Source organism: Tachyglossus aculeatus, chromosome 2, assembly GCF_015852505.1.
Source record: "Tachyglossus aculeatus isolate mTacAcu1 chromosome 2, mTacAcu1.pri, whole genome shotgun sequence".
NCBI lineage: Eukaryota > Metazoa > Chordata > Mammalia > Monotremata > Tachyglossidae > Tachyglossus > Tachyglossus aculeatus.
The window spans coordinates 103,360,075-103,387,554 of NC_052067.1; the positions used below are offsets into that span (position 1 = coordinate 103,360,075).

Sequence of the window (27,480 nt, forward strand, 5' to 3'; positions counted from 1 at the left end):
CCCAAGCGCTTAGTACAGTGCTCTGCACACAGTAAGCGCTCAATAAATACGATTGATGATGATGATGATGTACTTCCCAAGCACTTAGTAGAGTGCTCTGCACACAGTAAGTGCTCAATAAATACGATTGATTGATTGATTGATTTAAATTATATATTATAAATTACTTATTTATTCATATTAATCTCTGTCCCTTCTAGACTGCAAGCTCGTTGTGAACAGGGAATCAGTCTGTTTATTGTTATATTGTACTCACCCACCCAAGCTCTTAGTACAGTGTTTTGTACACGGTAAGCGCTCAATAAATATGACTGAATGAGTGAATGAATGAATAAATGTCTCCCCCTCTAGAATGTAAGCTCACTATGGGCAGGGAACGTTTATGCTAACTCTGTGGTACTGTAATAATAATAATAATGATGGTATCTGTTAAGCACTTTCTATGTGCCAAGCACTGTTCTAAGTGCTGGGGTAGATAGAAGGTGATCAAGTTGTGCCATGGGGGGCTCACAGTCTTCATTCCCATTTTACAAATGAGGTAACAGGCACAGAGAAGTTAAGTGACTTGCCCAAAGTCACACAGCTGATAAGTGACAGAGGCTGGATTAGAACCCACAACCTCTGACTCCCAAGCCCGGGCTCTTTCCACTAAGCCACAGTGCTTCTCTCCCAAGTGCTTAGTACAGTGCTCTGCACATAGTAAGTGCTCTGTAAATACAATTGATTGTGTTCCAGGGATCACATGGCTGCCAGGGATGAGAGAGAACCAGTGACACTGCTCAACCACTGGCACTGCAGTCATTTTCTCAGTGCCTTTCCCAGTCTTGAAGACTCTTCCGTTGTTCCCGCCGGGAGACTATATTATCCTCATTTGTAAATCCTGTCAGCTTGGCTCCCTCATTAGACTGTGTGCTCCTTCAGGTCAGGGAATGTGTATTTTGCTTCTGGTGGACTTTCCACACTCAATAGGTGCTCTATAATAATAATAATAATGATGATGATGGCATTTATTAAGTGCTTACTATATGCAAAGCACTGTTCTAAGCGCTGGGGAGGATACAAGGTGATCAGGTTGTCCCACAGGGGGCTCACAGTCTTAATCCCCATTTTACAGATGAGGTAACTGAGGCGCAGAGAAGTTAAGTGGCTTGCCCAAAGTCACACAGCTGACAAGTGGCGGAGCCGGGATTTGAACCCATGACCTCTGACTCCAAAACCCGGGCTCTTTCCACTGAGCCATGCTGCTTCCCTATGAATGCCATTAATTAAAAATCCATCTCCTCCTGGAGACCCTTAATTATAACAATGATAATAACCATAATAATGATGATAATTGAGGTATTTGTTAAGTGCTGATTATGTGCCAAGCACTATTCTATGGAATAGATTCAAGGTAATCCAGTTGGACCGAGTCTCTGTCCCACATGGGACTCACAGTATTAATCCTAATTTTCCAGATGAGGCAACTGAAGCACAGAGAAGTTAAGTAATTTGTCCAAAGTCAAACAGCAGACATGTGGCAAGCTGGAACTAGAACCCACATCCTCTGATTCCCAGGCCTGTGCTCTTTCCACTAGGCTCTGAATAAGTCCCCACCTTTATTAATACTCTGTCCCATCCCCACCTTTATTAATACTCTGTCCCATCCCCACCTTGATTAATACCCTGTCCCACCAAGTGAAAATCTGTTTATAATAATAATAATCACAGTAATAACGATAATCATTATTGTTGTATTTGTTAACTGCTTACTATGTGTCAAGCACTGTTCTAAGCCCGAGGATAGCTATCAGGTTATTTATGTTAGTTACTGATTCAATTATCAGTTGAATGCTTAATTTTATTTTATCACTTGTATCAATCCATCTTTCAATCATATTTATTATTATTAATAATAATAGCAATAATGGTATGTGTTAAGTGCTTACTCTGTGCCAAGCGCTATTCTAAGCACTGGGGAAGATACAAGGTAATCAGGTTGTTCCATGTGGGGCTCACAGGCTTCATCTCTATTTTATGGATGAGGTAACTGAGGCACAGAAAAGTTAAGTGGATGGCCCAAAGTCACACAGCTGACAAGTGGCAGAGGAGGGATTAAAACCCATGACCTATGACTCCCAAGCCCGTGCTCTTTCCATTAACCCGCACTACTTCTCATTGAGAGCTTATTGTGTGCAGAGCACTGTAATAAGCACTTGGGAGAGCACAGTATAACGATATAACTGTATATATGTATATATGTTTTTACATATTTATTACGCTATTTATTTATTTATTTATTTATTTATTTTGTACATATCTATTCTATTCTGTCTCCCCCTTTTAGACTGTGAGCCCACTGTTGGGTAGGGACTGTCTCTATATGTTGCCAATTTGTACTTCCCAAGCGCTTAGTACAGTGCTCTGCACATAGTAAGCGCTCAATAAATACGATTGATGATGATGATGATGATGATATAACAGACACATTCCCTGCCCTTGACAAGCGTACAGTCTAGTAGCTATGCTCTTATTCTTTTATCATTAAATCCTTGGCAATATTGCTCTGCCACATGAGACTGCAAGATCCTTAAGAGCAGCTCCTCCGGATATTCTCAACTGCCAAGTCCATATTTTGCAGACAGTGGCTGTTCAAGCAGTGCTCAGCACAAAGTAGGAGCCAACGCAGTGCCCTGCTCACAGTTAGTCCTCAGTCAATGCTGACGCTGCTGGCGATGAGGATGATAACGTTACCCTTGCCTTCATCATCTGGAGGTGGTCCGGGGAGGGCGACAAGGAAGATGATTAGGGAATAAAAATAGGATATCAGCAGACATCATCTGCAGATCAACTATTATTATGATTATATTTGCTAAGTGCTTACTGCGTGTCAAATATTGTTCTAAGCCCTGGGGAAGGTATAAGTTAATCAGGTTGAATGTACTCCCTTTCCCACCTGGGGCTCATAGACTAAGTAGACGGAAGAACAGATGTCATCATCAATCGTATTTATTGAGCGCTTACTATGTGCAGAGCACTGTACTAAGTGCTTGGGAAGTACAAATTGGCAACATATAGAGACAGTCCCTACCCAACAGTGGGCTCACAGTCTAAAAGGTATTTAATCTTCTAACAGATATCTAACAGATATTTAATCTTCATAGCTTTAATTCTATTTGTTCTGATGATTTGGACACCTGTCTACATGTGTTGTTTTGTTGTCTGTCTCCCCCTTCTAGACTGTGAACCCGCTATTGGGTAGGGACTGTCTCTATATGTTGCCGATTTGTACTTCCCAAACGCTTAGTACAGTGCTCTGCACACAGTAAGCGCTCAATAAATACGATTGAATGAATGAATGAATTTTACAGATGAAGGGAACTGAAGCACTGGGAAGTGCAGTGACTTGACTGAGTGCACTAGAGAAGCAGCGTGGCTCAGTGGAAAGAGCCCGGGCTTTGGAGTCAGAGGTCATGGGTTCAAATCCCAGCTCTGCCAATTGTCAGCTGTGTGACTTTGGGCAAGTCATTTAACTTCTCTGTGCCTCAGTTACCTCATCTGTAAAATGGGGATTAAGACCGCGATCCCCCGTGGGACAACCTGATCACCTTGTAACCTCCCCAGCGCTTAGAACAGTGCTTTGCACATAGTAAGCACTTTATAAATGTCATTATTGTTATTATTATTATTGTCCAAGGTCGCACAGCAAGGGAGTGGAGGAACTGGGATTAGAATCCAGGCCTTCAGACTCCCAGGCCTGAGTTCTTTCCACGAGGCCAAACTGCTTCTCAATAAAGCAAGAAAAATGAAGGTGGTGGTTGCTAGTATCAGGCGCTTAGTACAGTGCTCTGCACATAGCAAGCACTCAATAAATACGATTGAATGAATGTTTTCCAGTCCTGCTAATGAGGGTTCCAGAGAAGCTAAGAAAAGCCTTGGAGTAAACCAGGTATTTATTTAAAGGTTTATAACGGCATGTTGATTTTGTTGTAAGGCTGACTTTGAAAATGTGCTACATGCCACTGTTCTAGATATTTAATTTTAGGTTATTTTCCACTTCTCACACTACTTCTCTCTCATCACCAGCCTCTCACCCATGTCCTTCCACTGGCCTGGAAAGCCCTTCCTCCTCAAATCTGACAGACAGTTACTCTCCCACACGTTCAGAGTCCTACTGAATGCACATTTCCTCCAAGATCCCTTCCCTGACTAAGCCGCCCTCCTGTCCTCTTCTCCCTCTCCCTTTGTGTCACCCTGACTTGCTCCCTTCATTCGTCCCTCCCCCCCTTCCAGACCCACAGCATTTATATACATATCCGTAATTTAATTATTTATAGTCAAGTCTGTTTGCACCTCTAGACCATAAACTCGCTGTGGGCAGGGAATGTGTCTGTTTATTGTTATATTATACTCTCCCAAGCTCTTAGTACAGTGATTACACAGTAAGTGCTCAAAAATATGATTGAAAGAATACTTCAACCGTGTGATAATTGGTTCTAACTCAGCTAAAACTCTCTGCAATGTCTTTGTTCCCACAAGGTAACTCTTTAACTGTGACTGAGCTTCCCATACCCGACAAGAGGCTTCAGGTACAGAATATTTCAAACCCTCCGCCGTGGCGTCCTTGATCACAGTGACCTCATGGGTCAGGCTGAAAGTACCCATCACTGTCAGTTCATCACCTCTGAAGGACCATCGACGGAACAACAGACGGAGGATTCCTAGAATCCAGTTCCCCAGAAAGAGGCCGCAGCGTGTGGATATGCCAAAGCAACGCTTTGGATTACAGGAGCGATTTAAAGCTAGTCCCCATTTAGATGAAAGTTCACACACGATTGCAGAGAGCGCTGGGCCTTAAAATGGGAAGAAACTGGCGAACAATCATTTCACACAATCTACAGCCTGAAACCAATCAGTCGATCATCCAATCACATTTATTGGGCACTTTCTGTGCACAGAGCACCGTACTAAGCACTTGGGAGGGTATAATATAACGGGCACATACCCTGCCCACAATGAGCTTAAAGTCTAGAGGTTAGAAAGTTAGGCGTGCTAGAAGCAACGCTGGGAGAAGCAACAAGGCCTAGTAGGAATAGCATAGAGGGGAGTCAGAGGACCTGGGTTCTAATCCCAACTCTGCTAGGTGACCTAGGGCAAGTCACTTAACTTCCCTGGGTCACAGTTTCCTCATCCGTGAAACAGGGATACAATGCCTGTTCTCCCTCCTACTTAGTTTCCGAGTCCAATGTGGGAAAGGGACTGTATTCAATCTGAATAACTTGTATCTACCCCAGCTCTTAGAGCAGTGCTTGACATATAGTCATAAAAATCATTTTAAAAAAATACAAATAGCCTAGGATAAGCACGGAAGTCAAAGATTTCAAGGTGAGTTGCATTTCAAGTCAGTTCATATAGGAATCCAGGCATTGCATTCTAGACTGTGAGCCCACTGTTGGGTAGGGACTGTCTCTATATGTTGCCAACTTGTACTTCCCAAGCACTTAGTATAATGCTCTGCACACAGTAAGTGCTCAGTAAATACGATTGAATGAATGAATGAATGAATGAATTGCACTGAGTACCAGCTGAATGCACACCTTGATCTGGCATCTTCTGGTCACTTAATGGAGAAGCAGCGTGGCTCAGTGGAAAGAGCCCGGGCTTGGGAGTCAGAGGTCATGGGTTCAAATCCCGGCTCCGTCACTTGTCAGCTGTGTGACTTTGGGCAAGTCACTTAACTTCTCTGTGCCTCAGTTACCTCACCTGTAAAATAGGGATAAAGACTGTGAGCTCCACATGGGACAACCTGATCACTTTGTAACCTCCCCAGGGCTTAGAACAGTGCTTTGCCCATAGTAAGCGCTTAATAAATGCCATTAGCATTATTATTATTATTACTTAATAATAATAATAATCATAGTATTAGTTAAGCACTCACTGGGTGCCAGGCACTGTGCTTAGTGCTAGGGGTAGATACAAGGAAATTGGGTTGGACACAGTCCCTGTCCCCCATGGGGCCCACACTCTTAATCCCCATTTTACAGATGAGCCAACTGAGGCACAGACAAGTGAAGTGACTTGCCCACATTCACATCGCAGAGAAGTGGCAGAGCCAGGATTAGAACCCAGGGCCTTCTGACTTCCAGTCCCATGCTCCATCCTCTAAGCAACGCCGCAATCTAACATTTAACCTCCTCAAATGTCCTTCCTGGAAAAACAGCCCCTATAGATCAATTCTAAAACTGACCGAAAAGACCGATCTTACTGTATTTATCTCCCAGTCGGCAAATGTTGTCAGCCAACTTTAACAGAGAGAGGAGGTGGGCACCACCTTTCAAATCTGACAGGCACAAAGGCATCTCCATGAAAACTATAGAGGCCCGTTCTGGGATGATGGAACAAAAAGTCAGACCAAATGTTGCTTTGAAAAAGTTGGTCAAAGAGGGGAAAATTTACTCCAAAGCCCATGCTCTTTTCCATTGAGCCATGCTGCTTCTCTGTGGTAGAAACATTTCCTGCCCACAGGGAGCTTGCCCTTTGCCTTTCCCTATTCTGCCACTTTTTTTGGTTGCTTTAAAGAAAGTTGCTTTTTCCGAAGAAAACCTTTCCCAAGGCCTTACTTGGGGTGTAGGCAGGAGGGGTTTGTCCCTGAAAGCGATTCTGAAAGAACAACTTAGGCGATTCCGAGAAGTGGTTCCGATTGCCGGGTGTGCAGTTGGCAACCCTCAAGGCTGGCAGCTGGCAAACTCTTCCCCTCGTTAATCACCTCCTCATTCCTCGTGCCCTGAGCCCAGTCCACTGCCATCTCAGAAGCTGATTACACCCCCTCTTTATCAAGACGAAAAGGAGGAACATTTATGTATGAGGGTACATAAATGAAGTCGCCTCTCAAGCCCTCTTCAGGACAGGAGCTTATTTTAGATGTTCTGTCCGGCCTCTGCCACTCAAAGATAATCAGGGTTTGTGATTTACCGTACGTGCGGAGAGAGTCATGGAAAAAGTGGTTGAGAAAATGACACGGGGTGATGCGTAGTGGACAGAGCACAGGCCTGTCCACAGAGCACAGGAGTCACAACGACCTGGGTTCTAATCCTGCTCCACCACTGCAGTGTGACCTTGGGCAAGTCACTTCATTTCTTTGTGCCTCAGTTACCTCATATGTAAATGGAGATTGAGACCGTGAGCCCCACAAGAAGAACTGTATCCACCTTGATTTGCTTGTATCCACCCCAGTGCCTAGAACGTGTCTGGCAAATAATAAGCCCTTAACAAATACTGTAGTAGTAATTATTATTATTATTTTCTTCTGTATGACTTTGGACATCATCATCATCATCATCATCAATCGTATTTATTGAGCGCTTACTGTGTGCAGAGCACTGTACTAAGTGCTTGGGAAGTACAAATTGGCAACATATAGAGACAGTCCCTACCCAACAGTGGGCCCACAGTCTAAAAGGGGGAGACAGAGAACAAAACCAAACATACTAACAAAATAAAATAAATAGAATAGATATGTACAAGTAAAATAAATAAATAAATAAATAGACAAATCACTCAACTTCTCTGTACCTGTACCTCATCTCAAAAATGGGGATTAAGACCGTGTGTCCCATGTGGTACTGGAATTGTATCATCTCGATTAGCTTCTATTTATCCCAGTGCTTAGTACAGTGCCTGGCACATGGAAAGCACATAACAAATACCATAAAAAAGGTTCCGAGAGTTATTTAGAAAATACCTCCTGTGGTCCCAAGACCTCATTCAACATCCATCCTCTTTCTTATTGGGCTCCTGAGGTCCCTCAGCCTCCTGGAATCTCCAACGGAGCTGCTCCTTCTTTCTTCCAGGAAGCTGGACCTCTCTGGACCCCACAATTAATCCCTTACCAAAAGGACGTCAATGAAACCATCCCAAGGGGAAAATTTTCATGGCACAAATCAATTGATCATTGGTATTTCTTGAGCTTGCTGTGTGCAGAGCACTGGACTAAGCACTTGGGAGAGTAAAATAAGGTAATAGACTTGGTAGACATGATCCCTGCCCACAAGGAGCTTCCAGTCTATTCTTACCCTGTATCAACTCAAATTGAGCCCTCGGAAAGACGGAGGTGTGGCCTAGTAGGTAGGGCATCTGCCTGGGAGTAAGAAGAACCTGGGTTCTAATTCCAGCTCTGCCTTTTGTCTGCTATGAGACCTTGGGCAAGTCACTTCACTTCTCAGTTACCTCATCTGTAAAATGGGGATTAAGACTTTGAGCCCCATATGGGGCATGGACCGTGACCAACCTGATTACCTTGTATCTACCCCAGTGCTTAGTACAGTGCCAGGCATATAATAAGTATTTAAGAAATGCCATTAAAAAAATACCAAAGGAAGACCAGGGTTTAGGAGATTGTGGTTGGAAAAATAATTTCAGGGCCATTACTGAAAATTGAGGGACTGCAGGATGCTGGAAATCACCATACTAGCATGAGCGAAAGCACATTCTTTTCGAAGAATCTAAACTGCTATTCTTATTTTTATTTGCCTTGAGGAATCATTTTTGGAGCTCTCAAAATGATGATCCTTAAGACTTGTCTCCTTTATGTTGGACAGGGAAGCTGTTGAAGCAGTATGGCCTACTGGCTAGGGCATGGCCCTGGGAGTCAAAAGGACCTGGGTTCTAATCCTGACTCTACCACTTTGCTATGTGGCCTAGGACAAGCCAATTAACTTCTCTGTGCCTCAGTTACCTCATCTGTAAAATGGGGATTGAGCCCTATGTGGGACAGGGACTGTGTTCAACCCAATTACCTTGTATCTACCCCAGTGCTTAATACAGTGTTGGTACATAGTAAGTGGTTAAAGAATACTACAATTATTATCAATATCCTGAGAGCTAGGTTTTGTTCTTTTTTTTGTCTTTTTTTCTGGTATTTGCTAAGCACTTGCTGTATGCCAGAAACTATACTAAGAGCAGGGGCAGACAAAAGCTTATCAGGTTGGACACAGTTCCATGTGCCACCTGGGGCTGCAGTCCTAATCCCCTTTTACAGATGAGGTAACTGAGGCACAGAGAAGTTAATAATGAGGCCCAAGGTCACACAGCAGACAATTGGTGAGGCTGGAATTAGAACCCAGGTCCTCTGACTGTCAGGCCTGTGCTCTATCCATTGGGCCACATAGATTGGAGGCAATGTACATTTAGTCAGTGCTGTTGGAGGCCGTGGTAAAGACATTCATGGTCTCTGTCTCCCAAGAGGTTACAATCTAATAGGGAGGGAACACAAAATTGAGAATACTGTTCAATATAATAATAATGATGATGGCATTTTTAAGCACTTACTATGTGCAAAGCACTGTTCTAAGCACTGGGGGGATACAAGGTGATCAGGTTGTCCCACGTGGGGCTCACAGTCTTAATCCCCATTTTACAGATGAGGTAACTGAGGCACAGAGAAGTTAAGTGACTTGCCCAACTCCACACAGTTGACAAGTGGTGGAGGCGGGATTAGAACCCATGACCTCTGACTCCCAAGCCCGTGCTCTTTCCACTGAGCCACGCTGCTTCCATACTACTTACATGGGCACTTTGAGGGGAGGAAGAAGTTGCGGGGAGACAGTGCCACTACTCTGGAGGCGGGGAGGGATCTGGGAAAACTTCCTGAAGGAAGACTTTTAGACTGTGAGCCCACTGTTGGGTAGGGACTATCTCTATATGTTGCCAATTTGTACTTCCCAAGCGCTTAGTACAGTGCTCTGCACATAGTAAGCGCTCAATAAATACGATTGATGTTGATGATGATGATGAAGGAAGAATGGGTCTTTGGATCTGACATTAGAGAAGAGAATGTTATGCACTTACCTTATCCTCATTGCTTCTTTAGCATCCATGATTTGACAAAAATAGCAAGACTGAGAAGAGTGGAAAGGTTGGCTGTTTCCCAGAGAATTAGTTGACATGGACCAGAGTGTTAAAGAGCAAATTCATAAAAGGGCCCTGTCTACTAATTCTGTGTTATTGTACACTCTCCCAAGTGCTTAATACAGCTTTAACGCACCTTGAATAACGAATGGAGCACTGTACTAAGTGCTTGAGAGCATACCTGTTGGTCTCAGGTTTACAATTTGTGCTTGAGCTGATGGATGAAGTCTATTCCAAACATTCAGGATGATTTAAGCAAAGACCCTGAGGTGGGGAGATGAAGGCCTAAGCAACTGAAAATGCTTCAAGTAAACCTGGAACAGACATCTCCTAGAGTTCCACTAGATTGTAAGCTCTCTGAAGGCAAGATCATTTACTTCTCTGCGCCTCAGTTCCCTCATCTGTAAAATGGGGATTGAGACTGTGAGCGCCACATGGAACAGGGACTGTGTCCAACCCAATTATCTTTTATATGCCCCAGTGCTTAGTACAGTGCCTGACACATAGAAAACACTCAACAAATGTCATTATTATTATTATTATTCATTCATTCAATCATTCATTCATTCAATCATATTTATTGAGTGCTTACTGTGTGCAGAGCACTGTACTAAGCGCTTGGGAAGTACAAGTTGGCAACATATAGAGACGGTCCCTACCCAACAGCGGGCTCACAGTCTAGAAGGGGGAGACAGACAACAAAACAAAACATATTAACAAAATAAAATAAATAGAATAAATGTGTACAAGTAAAATAGAGTAATAAATGTGTACAAGCATATATATATATATACACAGATATACATGTCCCACATGGAACTCACCATTCCAATTTACCAATGCGTATTTATTGAGTGCTTACTGTGTGCAGAGCACTGTACTAAGCGCTTGGGAAGTACAAATTGGCAACATATACAGATGGTCTCTGCCCAACGATGGGCTCACATGTCTCCTAACTTGATTGTACTCTCCCAAGCATTTAGCAAGCACAGTGCTTTGCAAACAAAAAATTTTCAGTAAATACCACTAATTGATTGATCTAGTTCCTTCTGCCTAGGTCTTTCAGAATGTAAACCCCTTCTCTAGACTCTCAGTTTCTTGTGGGCAGGGAACATGTTGTTTGTTTATTTTGCTGTTTGTTTTGTTTCTATGATATTCATACTTATTGTGTGCCAGGCACTTTGCTAGATAAAAGCTAATCAGATTGGACACAGTCCATGTCCCACATGAGGCTCACAGTGTAATCCCCATTTTATAGATGAGGACACCGAGGCATGGAGAAATTAAGTGACTTGCCCAAGGTCACACAGCAGATAAGTGGCAGAGCTGAGATTAGAACTCAGGTCATCCTTGTCCCAGGCCCCTCGTCTTTCCACAAGACCACTCTGCTCCTCCTACCAAGACTAACACGTCTGCAATACTGAACTCTCCCAAGTGCTTAGTACAGTGCTTTGCACCCAGTAAGTGCTCCAGAAATGCAATTGATTGATTGGCTCATTCATTCATTCATGTATGAGACCCCAACATACCCTGATCAATTGTTCACTTCTCAATGAATGCAATTCAGAAACACCTTCCTTGTGACTTCGTCTTGGATGGTTAAGGCCTTGCATCAGACATTTAGCCAGACAATAGCAACTCTCTCTGAATCAGTCAATCCATCGGTGGTATTTATTGAGCACTTACGATGTGCAGAACGCTGTATTAAGCACTTGGGAGAGAATGCAATTCAGAAACACCTTCCTTGTGACTTCATCTTGGATGGTTAAGGCCTTGCATCAGACATTTAGCCAGACAATAGCAACTCTCTCTGAATCAGTCAATCTGTCGGTGGTATTTATTGAGCACTTACTATGTGCAGAACGCTGTATTAAGCACTTGGGAGAGTGAAGCGCTCTGCACACAATAATCGCTCAATAAATACGATTGAATGAATGTACAATACCACAGGATTAGTAGACATGTTCCCTTCATGAATTTCCTCTCTAACACTCTGGCCCACGTCACTTAATTCTCTGGGAAACAGCCAACCTTTCCACCCTTCTCATCCTTGCTATTTTTGTCAAATCACAGATGCTAAAGAAGCAATCAGGAAAGGGTAGGTGCATTAAAATATAAAACACTTTGTGCATACAGATTGGACACAGTCCATGTCCCACATGAGGCTCACAGTGTAATCCCCATTTTATAGATGAGGACACCGAGGCACGGAGAAATTAAGTACTCTTTACTTGAAGCATTTTCAGTTGCTTAGGCCTTTATCTCCCCACCTCAGGGTATTTGCTTAAATTAAGAAATTAAGTGACTGTGTGATTGTGTAAGCTGTATCTTCCTCCTCACTTATTTATATCTAAGGGCGTGGACGTGGAAGCAACGTGGTCCAGCTAAAGGAGCACAGGCCTGAGAGTCAGAGGACACGGGTTCTAATCCCGCTCTGCCACAAGTCTACTGTGTGACCTTGGGCGAGTCACTTTTTTATGGCATTTATTAAGCGCTTACTATGTGCAAAGCACTGTTCTAAGCACTGGGGAGGTTACAAGGTGATCAGGTTGTCCCACGGGGGGCTCACAGTCTTAATCCCCATTTTACAGATGAGGTAACTGAAGCCCAGAGAAGTTAAGTGACTTGCCCAAAGTCACACAGCTGACAATTGGTGGAGCCGGGATCTGAACCCATGACCTCTGACTCCAAAACCCATGCTCTTTCCACTGAGCCACACTGCTTCTTTGCCACTTAACTTCTCTGGGCCTCATCTGTAAAATGGAGATTCAGGTAGTGAGCCCCATGTGTAATAGAGACTCTGTCCTAACCAAATTGTATCTAACCCAGTGCTTAGAACAGTGCTTGGCACATAGTAAGCACTTAACAAATACCATGATGATGATTATTATTATTATTATTATTATTATTATTATTATTATTATTATTATTACCTGGTATTGCATCTGTGGGCTTGCAGATTTTGAGAAATAAATTCAATTGCATGCGATACAACTTCAAGATTAATCTATTGGGGAGCCACCCTGAACTCGGCACCCCTATGTTATTCACCCTTATTTTTCTGCATATTCAGAGCTGCTGCTACTTTCAGTTGTCTTTATTCTGCATTTCTCACTTTTAGCTGCTGTATTCCAGCTCAGAGTTGTTCACAAAAGATAACAGCTGATGTTTTTGAATATCTATATTCTCTCTCTTTTTCATCACAAAGACAAGGAAGTAGGCAATTTACGTAGACCAAGAAGACTTATTTCTCATGTTACCAGAACTGGAAATTTTTCAGAAGTGGAAATCATATGAAAGTATTCCTCAGAGGAAGCTCTACAGACTGGCTCTAGACTGTGAGCTCGATGTGGGCAGGGAATGTGTTTGTTGTTAAATTGCACTCTCCCAAGTGCTTAGTATGGAGTTTTACACACAGTAAACTCAGTAAATACAATTGAATGAATGAATGAATGAATCAAAGCATCAGTAAAATCAAGAAGCATTTAGACAGACCTGGGCAACAAACATGTGGAAGGTTACTAGAGGGAAAATTTAGGGATTTGGGGTTTTTTATGTTATTTGTTAATCAGTTATTATGTGTCAAGCACTGTTGTTAGTCCTGGAGTAATAATAACATAGAATTCAAGCTGTGAGGATCACTGTACTAAATACTAGGGAACATACAATACAACAGAATTGTTGCCCACAGTGAGCTGACAGTCTATATTTTCAGGGATCATTTCTATAGTATGTTACTAGAGAAGTGAGATTGAAAGTGTTGAGAGCCTAGAAGTCAGAAAGTCATGGGTTCTAATCCCAGCTCCACCACATTTCTGCTGTGTGACCTTGGGCAAGTCACTTCACTTCTCTGTGCCTCCTTTCCCTCATCTGTAAAATGGGAATTGAGGCTGAGAACCCTACATGGAACAGGGACTGTGTCTAACCTGATTTGCTTGTATCCACCCTAGCAATTAGTACAGTGACTGGCCCATAGTAAGTGCATAACAAATACCATTTTATTATAATTATTAGAGGTGGAGATGGGCATTAATATAAATCAATAAATTATTTTTATGAACAGAAATCCTTTGGGGCTGAGGGTGGGGTGAATAACAAGTGCCAAGATCCAAGTGCACAGACGATAGAGACAGAAGGGCCATTCCGCGGGATACAGGTAATAGAATGTTTTTACCATTTATGATGATGATTCTGCTTTTTCCTCACCAGGCTCTCCAATGTCCTTGTGTTCTGGAGGAACCCCTAGGAATATTTTTCCCCTAATCACAGTGTCAGAAAGTTATTTATACACTTTGCCGGCCCAGAGCCCTCCAGAGAGTGATGGTTAAGAAGGATATCAGTTGTTGCCTTGATGATATTTGTCTATATTTATGGGCATCTCCAATATATCACCTCACCTGCTCTCTCTTATCACTGGTTTGTTTCAGCACTCTCAGGGGAAGTAGGAGAAATAGGCCATCTTTGAAGAGTGAGAAGTGGTTCTCTGACCTTACTTCTTAATAGGAACATTGCCTTCATGAGTCCAGTAGGCAACACTATTTTCCTCAGTCGTATTTTTTTCAATCAATTATATTTATTGAGTGTTTACTGTGTTCAGGGAGAACTGTACTAAGTGCTTGGGAAAGTACAATGCAACAGTGTTGGTAGACAGTTCTCTGCCTACAATAAGGTTAATAATAATAATAATAATGATTTTGGTACTTGTTAAGCACTTACTATGTGTCAAGCACTGTTCTAAGCGCTGGGGTAGATACGAGTTGATCAGGTTGGACACAGTCCCTGTCTCAGCTGGGGCTCACAAAAGTCACTTAACTTCTCTGTGCTTCAGTTACCTCATCTATAAATTGGGAATTAAAACTAAGCCCCTCTTGAGACAGCCTGATTACCTTGTATCTACCCCAGAACTTAGAACAGTGCTTGGCACATAGTAAGCGCTTAACAAATGCCATCATTATTATTATTATTATTAGTCCCCATTTTACAGATGAGGTAGCTGAGGTCCAGAGAAGGGAAGCGACTTGCCCAGGGTCACGCAGTAGATATGTGGCAAAGGCAGGATTAGAACCCAGGCCTGGGCTCTATCCACTAGGTTCTGCTGCTCCTAGAGGTCAAGCTCTCGTCATGACTCAGGATTTGACCATGGGAAATGGGTGACAAATCCTGAGGACTTTGCATTAGCTTTTTTCTAAGATGGGATCTCTCCCCCCCATCCAGTGATACTTAGTAACCATAGGAGTAGCAGTAATAATAATATATATTAAGTATTTACTGTGTACAGAGCACTGCACTAAGCACTGAGAAATAATACACAGATGGGAATTAGAAATAGTCCCTGTCCCTTGGCTGAGGGTGGGAGGGAGCCTCACTTCAGAAAAGTCGGCTTTACTCAACTCATCTAGGGGAGCGTGGGGGGGTCGAGGGAAGTGTTCCAGCTCAAATGCTTTCAAAGAGTAGAGTACCATTAAGCCTTTTCTCCCTCATTATACCTATTTTACCATTACAAACCTCCTACCTAAGATGAATAATAGAGCACCCTTAAAGCTATCCCTGAAAATGCACATGTTGATTTGTGCTTTTTCAAATTTTCTCAAAGTGCTTTCACTTCAGTGATCATGTGAGCAGGGAATATGTCTATTGTTATATTGTACTCTCCCAAGAACTTAGTACAGTGCTCAGCATACGGTAAGTGCTCAATAAATATGACTGAATGAGTGAATGATCTCATTTTCCTCTTGGGGTTTAGGCAGAGGCAGATACAGTACCAGAACGATTGGAGATGGAGTTGGGGCATTCTAGGAGAGATTTGTCCATGGTGTCGTCACTGTGGGCCGGAGACGACTCCGCAGTAAAAGACAAGACAAGGTAGTCGTCTCCAATTTCCAGATGAGTCACAGAGAGGCTGAGAAGTAGCTTGGGCCAGTGGATACAGCACGGGCCTAGGAGTCAAAATAATAATGATAATGACATTTATTAAGCACTTACTATGTGCAAAGCACTGTTCTAAGTGCTGGGGAGGTTACAAGGTGATCAGGTTGTCCCACAGGGGGCTCACAGTCTTAATCCCCATTTTACAGATGAGGGAACTGAGGGCCAGAGAAGTTAAGTGACTTGCCCAAAGCCACACAGCTGACAAGTGGTGGAGCCAGGATTTGAACCCATGACCTCTGACTACAAAGCCCGTGCTTTTTCCACTGAGCCACACAAAAGGACCTAGGTTCTAATTGTAACTCCCCTACTTGTCTGCTGTGTGATCTTGGGCAAGTCTCAACTTCTCTGTGTTTCAGTTACCTCATCTGCAAAATGAACATTAAAACTGCGAGTCCCATATGGGACAAGGACTGAGTCCAATCTGATTAGCTTGTACCTACCCCAGTGCTTAGTGCAACAGTGCCTGGGACATAGTAAGTGTTTAACAAATACCAGAAAATTAAAAAATTGCATTTGAGTAACTTGCCCAAGAATATATAGCAGGCCTGTGGCTGAACTGCCTGCCCCAAATAATAATAATAATGATGGCATTTGTTCAATCAATCAATCATATTTATTGAGCGCTTACTGTGTGCAGAGCACTGTACTAAGCGCTTGGGAAGTACAAGTTGGGAACATATTTGTTAAGCGCTTACTAACATAAGCATATTATGTTATAAGCATATTATATAAGCAATATGTTAAGCATATTTGTTAAGCGCTTACTACATGCAAAGCACTCTTCTAAGCACTGGGGAGGTTACAAGGTGATCAGTTTGTCCCATGGGGGCTCATAGTCTTAATCCCCATTTTACAGATGAGGTAACTGAGGCACAGAGAAGTGATTTGCCCAAAATCACACAGCTGACAACTGGCAGAGCTGGGATTTGAATTCATGACCTTTGACTCCAAAGCCCAGGCTTTTTTCACTGAACCACGCTGCTTCCCAAATCCTCCTTTCTCTTCCATAGCCCATCCCCATGGCAACTCCACTGCATGACACCCACAAAAGCTGGAGCAGATGCTCAAATTCCTGCAAAACCTGAGTGTGGCAAACACCCTCTGAGGGAGGGAAATGCCCTCCTTCCATATGGAAGGCCCAGCCCCACCTCTGCTCAGACACCTGGGATGTGAGCGGCTTGGCATTATCGGCACATTAAACCCTGAAAATCGCACCCAATGAGGGACCATCGTCTGTGGCTCTGTCTCCTTCTCCACCTGAGCCCTGAATGCTTATCACTTATCAGTGACAGCTCTGATAACAGGATTAACAAACACGTATCTCACACCAAGACCCTGTCCTCACCTCAAAGTACCAATCGCCTCCACGGAAACTTCTTTAAAATCCAGCTCATTTTCTTTCAGATCCTGAACTAAATTGTATAGGTAATAACCACTGAATCATTAATTAAATAAGGTACAAGGTTTTCCATGGAAAGACAGGGTGGCTACAGTAAATGGGTTAGGCCCTTGGACAAAGGATATTTAAAATGCTTTTCTGAGTGTTTGGTCAAATTGGCTGCCAATTTCCAAGGGTTTTGTTCATTCTCCACTGTTATGCAGGGAACACCTGTCAGCACACCATATTTGCAGGTGGCAGTTTGGTAGTGGATCACCTTAGAAACAACTTGTCTTTAAGATTTCATGCCAAATTCGCATAAGGTAAAGTCAACAGAAGCAGTCAACTACTTGCTTCCTATATTTTTTTTTACTTAAAATTGTTAATTTAGATGGAAAATATCTGCCAAGCTAGCTCTCTTCCTCCCTTCAAGGCCCTACTGAGAGCTCACCTCCTTCAGGAGGCCTTCCCAGACTGAGCCCCCTCCTTCCTCTCCCCCTCATCCCCCTCTGCATCCCCCCATCTTACCTCCTTCCCTTCCCCACAGCACCTGTATATAGGTATATATGTTTGTACATATATATTATTCTATTTATTTATTTATTTTACTTGTACATATCTATTCTATTTATTTTATTTTGTTAATATGTTTGGCTTTGTTCTCTGTCTCCCCCTTCTAGACTGTGAGTCCAGTGTTGGGTAGGGACTGTCTCTATATGTTGCCAACTTGTACTTCCCAAGTGCTTAGTACAGTGCTCTGCACACAAGCGCTCAATAAATATGGTTGATTGATTGATTGATTGATCTGGCTTAAGAGGAGTTCCAGACATTTTATATATGATATTGTCCCTGATTGTATTTCCTTATCTTTTTTTCTCAGAAAGAAGAAGCAGTGAGGCCAGATTGATAGAGCACAGCCCTGGGAGTCAAAAGGATTTACATCCTAATCCCAGCTCTGCCACTTGTCTGCTGTGTGATCTTGAGCAAGTCACTTCACTTCTCTGTGCCTCAGTTACCTCATCTGTAAAATGGGGATTAAGACTGTGAGCCCCATGTGGGACATAGTGTCTGATCTGATGAGCTTGTTTATTAGAGTCATAGAAAAAGTTCCCTGATGAACAGCAGCTTTGCCACGTTTGGGATACAAAGGATCAGGCTTGAAATCATAATAATAATAATGGCATTTATTAAGTGCTTACTATGTGCAAAGCACTGTTCTAAGCGCTGGGGAGGTTACAAAGTGATCAGATTGTCCCACGGGGGACTCACAGTCTTAATCCCCATTTTACAGATGAGGGAACTGAGGCCCAGAGAAGTTAAGTGACTTGCCCAAAGTCACACAGCTGACAATTGGTGGAGCTGGGATTTGAACCCATGACCTCTGATTCCAAAGCCCGTGCTCTTTTCCACTGAGCCACGCTGCTTCTTGAAAATAACCCCAGCACTTAATAAAGTGCCTGACACCTAGTAAGCGTTTTACAAATACCATAAAAAAGATCTGATAGAGAGGGGCACATAATCGTCTCTTATTTGAGTGGTACTAGTCATGTTGGAATGAAAAGCAGATTAATCTGGGTTGAATTCCCAATCTCACCCATGTATTCTGTACCAGTGCTTGTACTTATGCTTACTATGTGCGAGGCAATGTACTGTATGAGAAGCTGCTTGGCTTAGTGGAAAGAGCATAGGCTTTGGAGTCAGAGGTCATGGGTTCAAATCCTGGCTCCACCACTTGTCAGCTGTGTGACTTTGGGCAAGTCTCTTAACTTCTCTGGGCCTCAGTGACCTCATCTGTAAAATGGGGATTAAGACTGTGAGCCCCTGTGGGACAACCTGATCACCTTGTAACCTCCCCAGTGCTTAGAACAGTGCTTTGCACATAGTAAGTGCTTAATAATGCTATTATTATTATTATTACCAAGCACTATGGTAGGTACAAGATAATCAGGACAGACACAGTCCATGTCCCACATGGGGCTCACCACCTTAAACTCCATTTTACAGATGAGGTAAGTGAGGCGCAGAGAAGTGAAGTGACTTGCCCACAATTACACGGCAGACAAGTGGCAGAGCTGGCATTAGAACCTAAGTCCTTTTGGCTCCCAGGTCTGTGCTCTATCCACTAGGACACAGTGCTTCTTCTTTCTGGAATGAGGCCCAGATAAGCTAAATGACTTGCCTAAGGTCACACAGCAGAAAAATTGCAGAGTAGAACCCATCACTGAGTAAGGAAATGACCAATTTCAATTTATGTTGAAATTACTCAATAATGTGTTGCTCTAGCAAACCCTGTAAAGCATGGGACCCTTCTTCAATGTCTCTTCCCTCCGCAAAGTGGCAGAGCTGAAATTAGAACCCAGAAATCCTGATGCTCAGACTGGATCTGGGGCCATCAACCCACACCATTCATTCATTCATTCAATCATATTTATTGAGCGCTTACTGTGTGCAAAGCACTGTACTAAGCGCTTGGGAAGTACAAGTTGGCAACATATAGAGATGGTCCCTACCCAACAATGGGCACCACACAGTTGCATGTAGCAATATGCACTAATAGATTTGCCCCACGTGACAGGACCTCTCTCTATTTTCAAGCCTGACCTTTGGCATCCCGATCTTGGAGAAGCTGCTGCTCATCAGGGAACTTTTTCTGTGATTCTAATAGACTGCAGTCATCATTCTTGTCAGCTGAACTTTAGAAGAGGGTTTCCGAGCAGTGAATCCTTTCATTTTCTTCCTTAGAGCATATGGATCATTTATAAACAACCGTTCCCACTCGTTCTCAATTTCTAGTCTGTCTGAATTTCCTCCCTCACTCGGTGGTTGAGTTAGATTATTTTGGCTTGTCCTGAAGCTTCAGAGAACCTACTGATGTTGAATGTTGAATGAGAAGCAAAATGGCCAAATGGATAGAACTTGGGCCTGGCAGCCAGAAGGACCTGGGTTCCAATCGTCAGTTATGTGACCTTGGGCAACAACCTACTGCCGCATGACCTTGGGCAAGTCACTTCTATTCTTTGTGCCTCAGTTTCCTCATCTGTAAAATGAGGATTGAGACTGTGAGTCCCACGTGGGACAGGGATTGGGTCCAACCCAATTTGCTTGTATCCCCCCCCAGCGCTTAGTACATTGCCTGGCACATAGTAAGCACTTAACAAATACCACAATTGTTATTATCACTATTAAGTTCTCTATGACTCAGTTACCTCACCAGTAAAATGGGGAATAAGACTGTGATTCCCATGTGGGATAGGGGCTATGTCCAACCTGTTGTTTAGCTTGTATTTATCCCAAAGCTTAGTACAGTCCCTAGCACATAGTAAGCACTTAACAAATACCATAAATAAATAGAATCAATCAATTAAATGGCATTAACTGAGTACTGGGTTGGTAGACATGATCCCTTCCTTGAAGAAGCTTACAATCATGCAATCACTTATCCTATCCCACCTTGATTACTGTATCAGCCTCCTTGCTGACCACCCAGCCTCCTGTCTCTCCCTATTTCAGTCCATATTTCACTCTGTGGCCCAGATCATTTGTCTTCAAAAACGTTCAGGACATGTTTGCCCCACATCTCAAGAACCTCCTGTGGTTGCCCATCCACCTCTGCATCAAACAGAAACTCCTCATTGTTGGCTTTAAAGCACTTAATCACCTTGCCCCCTCCTACCTCACCTTACTATTCTCCACTTCGCTCATCTAATGCTAACCTTCTTACTGTACCTCAATCTCTTCTGTCTCACCGCCATCCTCTTGCCCTCGTAATGCCTCTGGCCTGGAAAGCCCTCCTTCCTCAAATCTGACAGAAAATTACTCTCCCCCTCTTCAAAGCCCTATTGAAGGCATATCTCCTCCAGGAGGCCTTCCATGACTGGGTCCTCTCTTCCTTTCTTTCAACTCCCTTCTACATTGCACTGACTTGCTCCCTTTATTTATCCCCCTTCCAAGTCCCACAGTACTTATGTACACATCTGTTACTTATTTACTCATATTAATGTCTGTCTCCCTGTATAGACTTTAAACTCATTTTAGGCAGGGAATGTGTCTGTTGTATTGTGCTCTCCCAAGTGCTCAGTACAGTGTGGTGCATGCAGTAAGTGCTCAATAAATATGAATGACCGAATGACTGGCTAGTGGGCGATACAAATATTAAAATAAATTACAGATAAGGGAAGCAGGGGAGAATAAGGATATATACATAAGAGCTGCGGGTTTGGGTGTGGGGTGAATACTCTCCCCCTTCTAGACTGTGAGCCCATTGTTGGGTAGGGACCGTCTCTATATGTCGCCAATTTGTACTTCCCAAGCGCTTAGTACAGTGCTGTGCACACAGTAGATGCTCAGTAAATATGATTGAAAGAATGAATGAATCAAAGTGCTTAAAGGGTACAGATTTAAGTGCATGGTGAAGATGTCTTTTCTCTCCAATACTAGTTTTAGTGTGTGTTATTTCTTATCTTTGAGGGTGCAACATTCTCTTGATTTTGGGGATTTCAAAAGGAGGAATTGATAAACATTTCCGCAACTGATTCTGTCAGGACTTCAAACATTCATTTTCAAATACTTTGAGCTCAGCAAAATCAAAGCTGCTTTTTGCTGACCATTTTTATTCTTAAAGTTTAAGATCACATATGCTTTAGGGGAGAAATATAGTCCATATGTTTCTGGTTCATTTGAACTCAACTCAGCAAAATATTGTTTTGTTAAGTTATTTGATACCCAGGAAAGCTTTGGATTGTTGTTTGTTTTTTTGACCTAAACTCTTTACAGACATATTCTCTTAGAAACAGGAAGTTGTGCTCTGCTAAAAGCAAACAAACTCGAACCACCACCACTAGAGTCCAAACTGGTTTAAATTTAAGTGGCTCTAAAATTTTGGATTCTTTTCACCCTGGAGAGAGAAGGTGGGGGGGGGGGGGGAGAGAAAGAGAGAGAGAGAGAGAGAGATTTTGTGTGTGTGTGCGCAGTACTTAGCTATGTTCATTTTTAATTCATTCATTCATTGAATCATATTTATTGAGCGCTTACTGTGTGCAGAGCACTGTACTAAGCACTTGGGAAGTACAAGTTGGCAACATATAGAGACAGTCCCTACCCAACAGTGGGCTCACAGTCTAGAAGGGGGAGACAGAGAACAAAAAGAAACATATTAACAAAATAAAATAAATAGAATATGTACAAGTAAAATAAATAGAGTAATAAATGCGTACTAAGATATATACATATATACAGGTGCTGTGGGGAAGGGAAGGAGGTAAGGCCAGGGGGATGGAGAGGGGTAGGAGGGGGAGAGGAAGGAGGGGGCTCAGTCTGGGAAGGCCTCCTGGAGGAGGTGAGCTCTCAATAGGGCTTTGAAGGGAGGAAGAGAGCTAGTTTAGCGGATGTTGGGAGGGAGGGCATTCCAGGCCAGGGGGATGACGTGGGCTGGGGGTCGACGGCGGGACAGGCGAGAACGAGGCACGGTGAGGAGATTAGCTGCAGAGGAGAGGAGGGTGAGGGCTGGGCTGGAGAAGGAGAGAAGGGAGATGAGATAGGAGGGGGTGAGGTGATGGACAGCCTTGAAGCCCAGGGTGAGGAGTTTTTGCCTGATGCGTAGGTTGATTGGTAGCCACTGGAGATTTTTGAGGAGGGGAGTAACATGCTCAGAGCGTTTCTGGACAAAGACAATCTGGGCAGCGGCGTGAAGTACGGATTGAAGTGGGGAGAGACAGGAGGATGGGAGATCGGAGAGGAGGCTGATACAGTAATCCAGACGGGCTAGGATGAGAGCTGTTCCTCGTAATCTCCTTAGATTATTTTATAGAAAGTTTCCATGTTGTGTTTGACTCAAATTTCAGAATCTTAAATATTGTGGCATCATATTCCAGGTAGAGCCACGAACTAAACTTCTAGTATTTAAGCAGATGAGCTTTCTCTAGGGGAGAAGGTCCTCAGGAGCATTTTTCTGCATGTTCCAGTAACCTCTGAGGTAACCCCTCCCCTACCTCTAAGTTTGAAGCTGGCCTGAGTGACCACCACACCAGGTTACAGTCCCTTCTACCACCACAGAAGTCCTGTGCCAATTACACATCTGTGCTTGTAACGCTTCTATCTGTGCCGATTTACATACCCTACTATTAAAGCACTTACCTACATATGAATCTTCTCTTGTGCTTCTTAATAGTAATAATTGTGGTAGTTGTTAAGCATTTACTATGTGCCAAGCACTGTGGTAAACACTGGGCTAGGTATACTCAGAACAAAAAGATTTGTACATCCTTCTATTTGTAAATTATTGTGCCTGTAATCTCCTTGAGGTCAGGGATCATGTCTTCTAACTCTGTTGCATTCTTCCAAGCTTTTAGGACAATGTTCTGCACACAGTAAGCATGCAATAAATACTATTGGATTTCTTCTGGAAGAAAGCATTTGAGTAGGCACCTCTGCATTCAAGGTGCAAAAAGAAAAAGAACTGTGGATCTTTGAATAGCAAGTATCCTTAATGGGAATTAAGACTGTGAGCCCCATGTGGGGCAACCTGATCACCTTGTATCTTCCCCAGTGTTTAGAACAGTGCTTTGCACATAGTAAGTGCTTAAAAAATGCCATCATTATTATTATTATTAAGTATCCAGAGATTTCCCTTTCAGACCAAGTTGCCAAGTAGCCTCAGTCTGTACAACCCCTGAAAATTGGCACTTTTTTTAGTATCCTGCCTCTTAATTCTGATTGCAATTTGGTTCCAGCTGTAATCTGTCAACCCTTCAAACACTTTCAAAGCCATCCCTTAGCTCTTGACAACTAATGGCTTAATTACATGGACTTGGTTTCTAATTTTGGAATGATTTTGAAGAAAGCTTATTTGCAATATGCCAGCAGCCTTCTTGTGTTTGGGGAAGGTAGCCGTTAGTTTTCCTTAAACTAGATTATGTGACCCAACACGATTTGAACTATATATTTTTATGGTATTTGTTAAGCAGTTACAATGTGTCAAACACTGTTCTCAGCTCTGGGGCAGATGCAAATTATTTAGGTTGGAAACAGTCCCTCTCCTGCAAGCAAGGTGCTCACAGCCTAAGAAAGAGGGAGAACAGGAGACCTGAGGCACAGAGAAGAGAAGTGACTTGCCCAAAGTCACACAGCAAGCCAGTGGCAGAACTGGGATTAGAACCCAGGTCCTTGTACTCCCAGGCCCATTCTCTCAATGCTGTTTCCCGTGAATTTGTGTGCATAAAAAGCAGCGTGGCCCAGTGGATAAAGCATGGGCCTGAGAGTGAGAAGGACTTGGGTTCTAATCCCAGCTCTGCCACTTGTCTGCTGTGTGACCCTGGGCAAGTCACTTAACTTCTCTGTTCCCTCACATGTAAATTGAGGATTAAGACTGTGAGCCCCTGTGGGCCAGGGAATGTTTCCAACCTGATTTGCTTGTATCTACTCCAGTGCTTAGTACAGTGCCTGGCAGTGTTTAACAAATACCACAATTTAGGTGAGGCATCGTGGCCTAGTGGGTAAAGCGTGAGGCCGGGAGTCAGAAGGACCTAGGTTCTAATCCTGGCTCCACCACTTGCCTGCCATTTAACCTTGGCCAAGTCACTTCACCTCTCTTTGACTCAGTTACCTCATCTGTAAAATGGGGATTAAGACTGTGAATCCCATGTGGGGCATGGATTGTGTCCAACCTGATTAGTTGTATCTACCCCAGTGCTTAGAACGGTGCCTGGCACATAGCAAGCGCTTAACCAATGCCATCATTACTATCATTGTCATCATCATTTTCTGGCTATAGGGACCTCCAGTGGATCTGTGGCTTAGTGGAAAGAGCCCGGGCTTTGGAGTCAGGGGTCATGGGTTCAAATCCCGGCTCCGCCAATTGTCAGCTGTGTGACTTTGGGCAAGTCACTTAACTTCTCTGTGCCTCAGTTACCTCATCTGTAAAATGGGGATTAAGAGTGTGAGCCCCCGTGGGACAACCTGATTACCTTGTAACCTCCCCAGTGCTTAGAACAGTGCTTTGCACATAGTAAGCACTTAATAAATGCCATCTGTGCCAGGCACAAATACCACCATTATTACGTATGCATTCTAGCCTCCTTCATCATCATTCTAACTGGGGATTTTCAAGCAGTTGCTGCTTAATGGAGTAAATCTTGGAACAGAGCATTGCTCAAGAAGTTTAAACAACCCCTCTGCCATTTATCAAGAAGAGATCAACAGATTTAGTGAGAAACCATTCCTTCAACTTTTTTTAACTTCTTGGGAAGAGTAAGAAGAATGAATAGAAGAATGAATGAATAGAAATGGAAAGGCATCTTGAAAAACCAGAAGAACATGAAGCGAAGGATGCCATAACTAGTTCAGATCAGTGGTTATCCAGTTCAGTATTCTGGTTCAACAGGGGAAACAGGACGATAAGGAGGACCTACACAGAAGCAGTGAGGCCTACTAGAAAGAGCAAGAGCCAGGGAGTTACAGGACCTGGGTTCTAATCCCAGCTCTACCACTAGTCTGCTGTGTGACCTTGGGCTGGTCACTAACTTCTCTGTGCCTCATTTACCTCACCTGCAAAATGGGGATTAAGACTGTGAGCCCATGTGGGACACTGACGGCGTCCAACCCAGTTATATTGTATCTCCTCCAGTGCTTAGTACAGTGCTTGGCACATAGTAAGCACTTAACAAATACCACAGTTATTATTATTAATTCTCTGACAGCTTCTTCCTTTGGACAACCATCCTCAAGGTCAGGGTTAGTCCAACTAAAACCCCAAATTCTTCCCTCTCCATCTCTCAATCTCCCCCTTGTAATATTCCATGAACACTTTGTCTGTAAATGTATCTGAATCCCTCCGAATCTGCAGATTTTTTTACCTGCATGATTTCCTATGGGAATGAACCCTATGTACCTCCTGTCCACTGGGAGAAGTGAGGAGTATTTCCTTTTGTTTGTTTTGAACATACTATCTTCTACCTTCAATTGATGCTCCCCTCACCTGGGTGGGATTTGGTGAACAATTCTGCATTTTCTCAAAACACACCCTTTATGCTTTTGTAAATTCAATCACATCCTTTCTCAGCCTATACATTTCCAGCTGAAAGAAACCTAATCATTTTTTTCCTCTCTTCAACGGGCCATTTATTGTTTGCACATTGGTCGTTTCCAATCGTTTCCCATCCGTCTCCACATCAAAGAGAAACTCTTTGACATTAGCTTTAACTGTCTCCCTCCTAACTATCCTAACTCTTCTACAACCCAGCTTGTGCACCTCTCTACTCTATTATCAACCTACTCACTGCCCTCAATTTCATCTCTCTCGTCTCGTCTTACTCCGTCGAGTCATTTCCGACCCAAAGAGACACCACAAACACATCTCTCCCAGAATGCCCCACCTCCACCTGCAATCGTTCTGGTAGTGGATCCATAGTTTTCATGGTAAAAATATGGAAGTAGTTTACCACTGCCGCCTTTGGCACAGTAAACTTGAGTCTCCACCGTCAACTCTCTCCCATGCCACTACTGCCCAACACGGGTGAGTTTTGACTTGTAGCAGATTGCCTTCCACTCGCCAGCCACTGTCCAAGCTAAGAATGGAATGGCTAGGCCTCTGCTCGACTCTCCCTCCCATAGCCGAGACTGGTAGAGTACTGGAATCTCTCCAGGTGAGACCCTGAGAGGGGCTCATCTCTCTCACCAATCCTCAAACTTATCTCTCCTTTTTTTTTAATGGCACTTGCTAAGTGCTTACAATGTGCCAGGCACCGTACTAAGCCCTGGAGTAGATACAAGTTAATCAGGTTGCACACAGTCCCTGTCCCGCAAGTGGCTCACAGTCTTAATCCCCAATCTACAGTTGAGGTAACTGAGGCACAGAGAAGTGAAGTGACTTGCCCAAGATCACACAGCATACAAGTGGCAGAGCAGGGATTAGAACCCAGGTCCTTCTGACTCTTAGACCCATGCTGTATTCTTTAGGCAATGACATTTCTCTTTTGCCATCATTCATTCATTCATTGTTGTATTTATTGAGCGCTTACTGTGTGCAGAGCACTGTACTAAGCACTTGGGAAGTACACGTTGGCAACATATAGAGACGGTCCCTACCCAACAGCGAGCTCACAGTCTAGAAGGGGGAGACAGACAACAAAACAAAACATATTAACAAAATAAAATAAATAGAATAAATATCAAACCCCCCCTTCCTCCCTCTTGCCTGGAATTCCCTCCCCCTTTCAAATCCAGCAGACCACCACTGTCCCCATCTACAAAGCCCTCCTAAAATCATATCTCTTCCAGGAAGCCTTTCCTAATTA

General features: G+C 43.3%; 1 non-coding gene and 1 pseudogene across 1 annotated transcript; one reads left to right on the forward strand and one right to left on the reverse strand.

Moving 5' to 3' along the window:
* Window positions 1-13,584: 13,584 nt before the first annotated feature.
* On the forward strand, window positions 13,585-13,676 carry LOC119924106 (annotated as a pseudogene).
* Window positions 13,677-26,709: 13,033 nt separating this feature from the next.
* On the reverse strand, window positions 26,710-26,847 carry LOC119924942. Its single transcript, XR_005449619.1, has one exon. It is a non-coding gene; the product is annotated as a small nucleolar RNA SNORA7 (small nucleolar RNA).
* Between the last annotated feature and the right edge of the window lie 633 nt (window positions 26,848-27,480).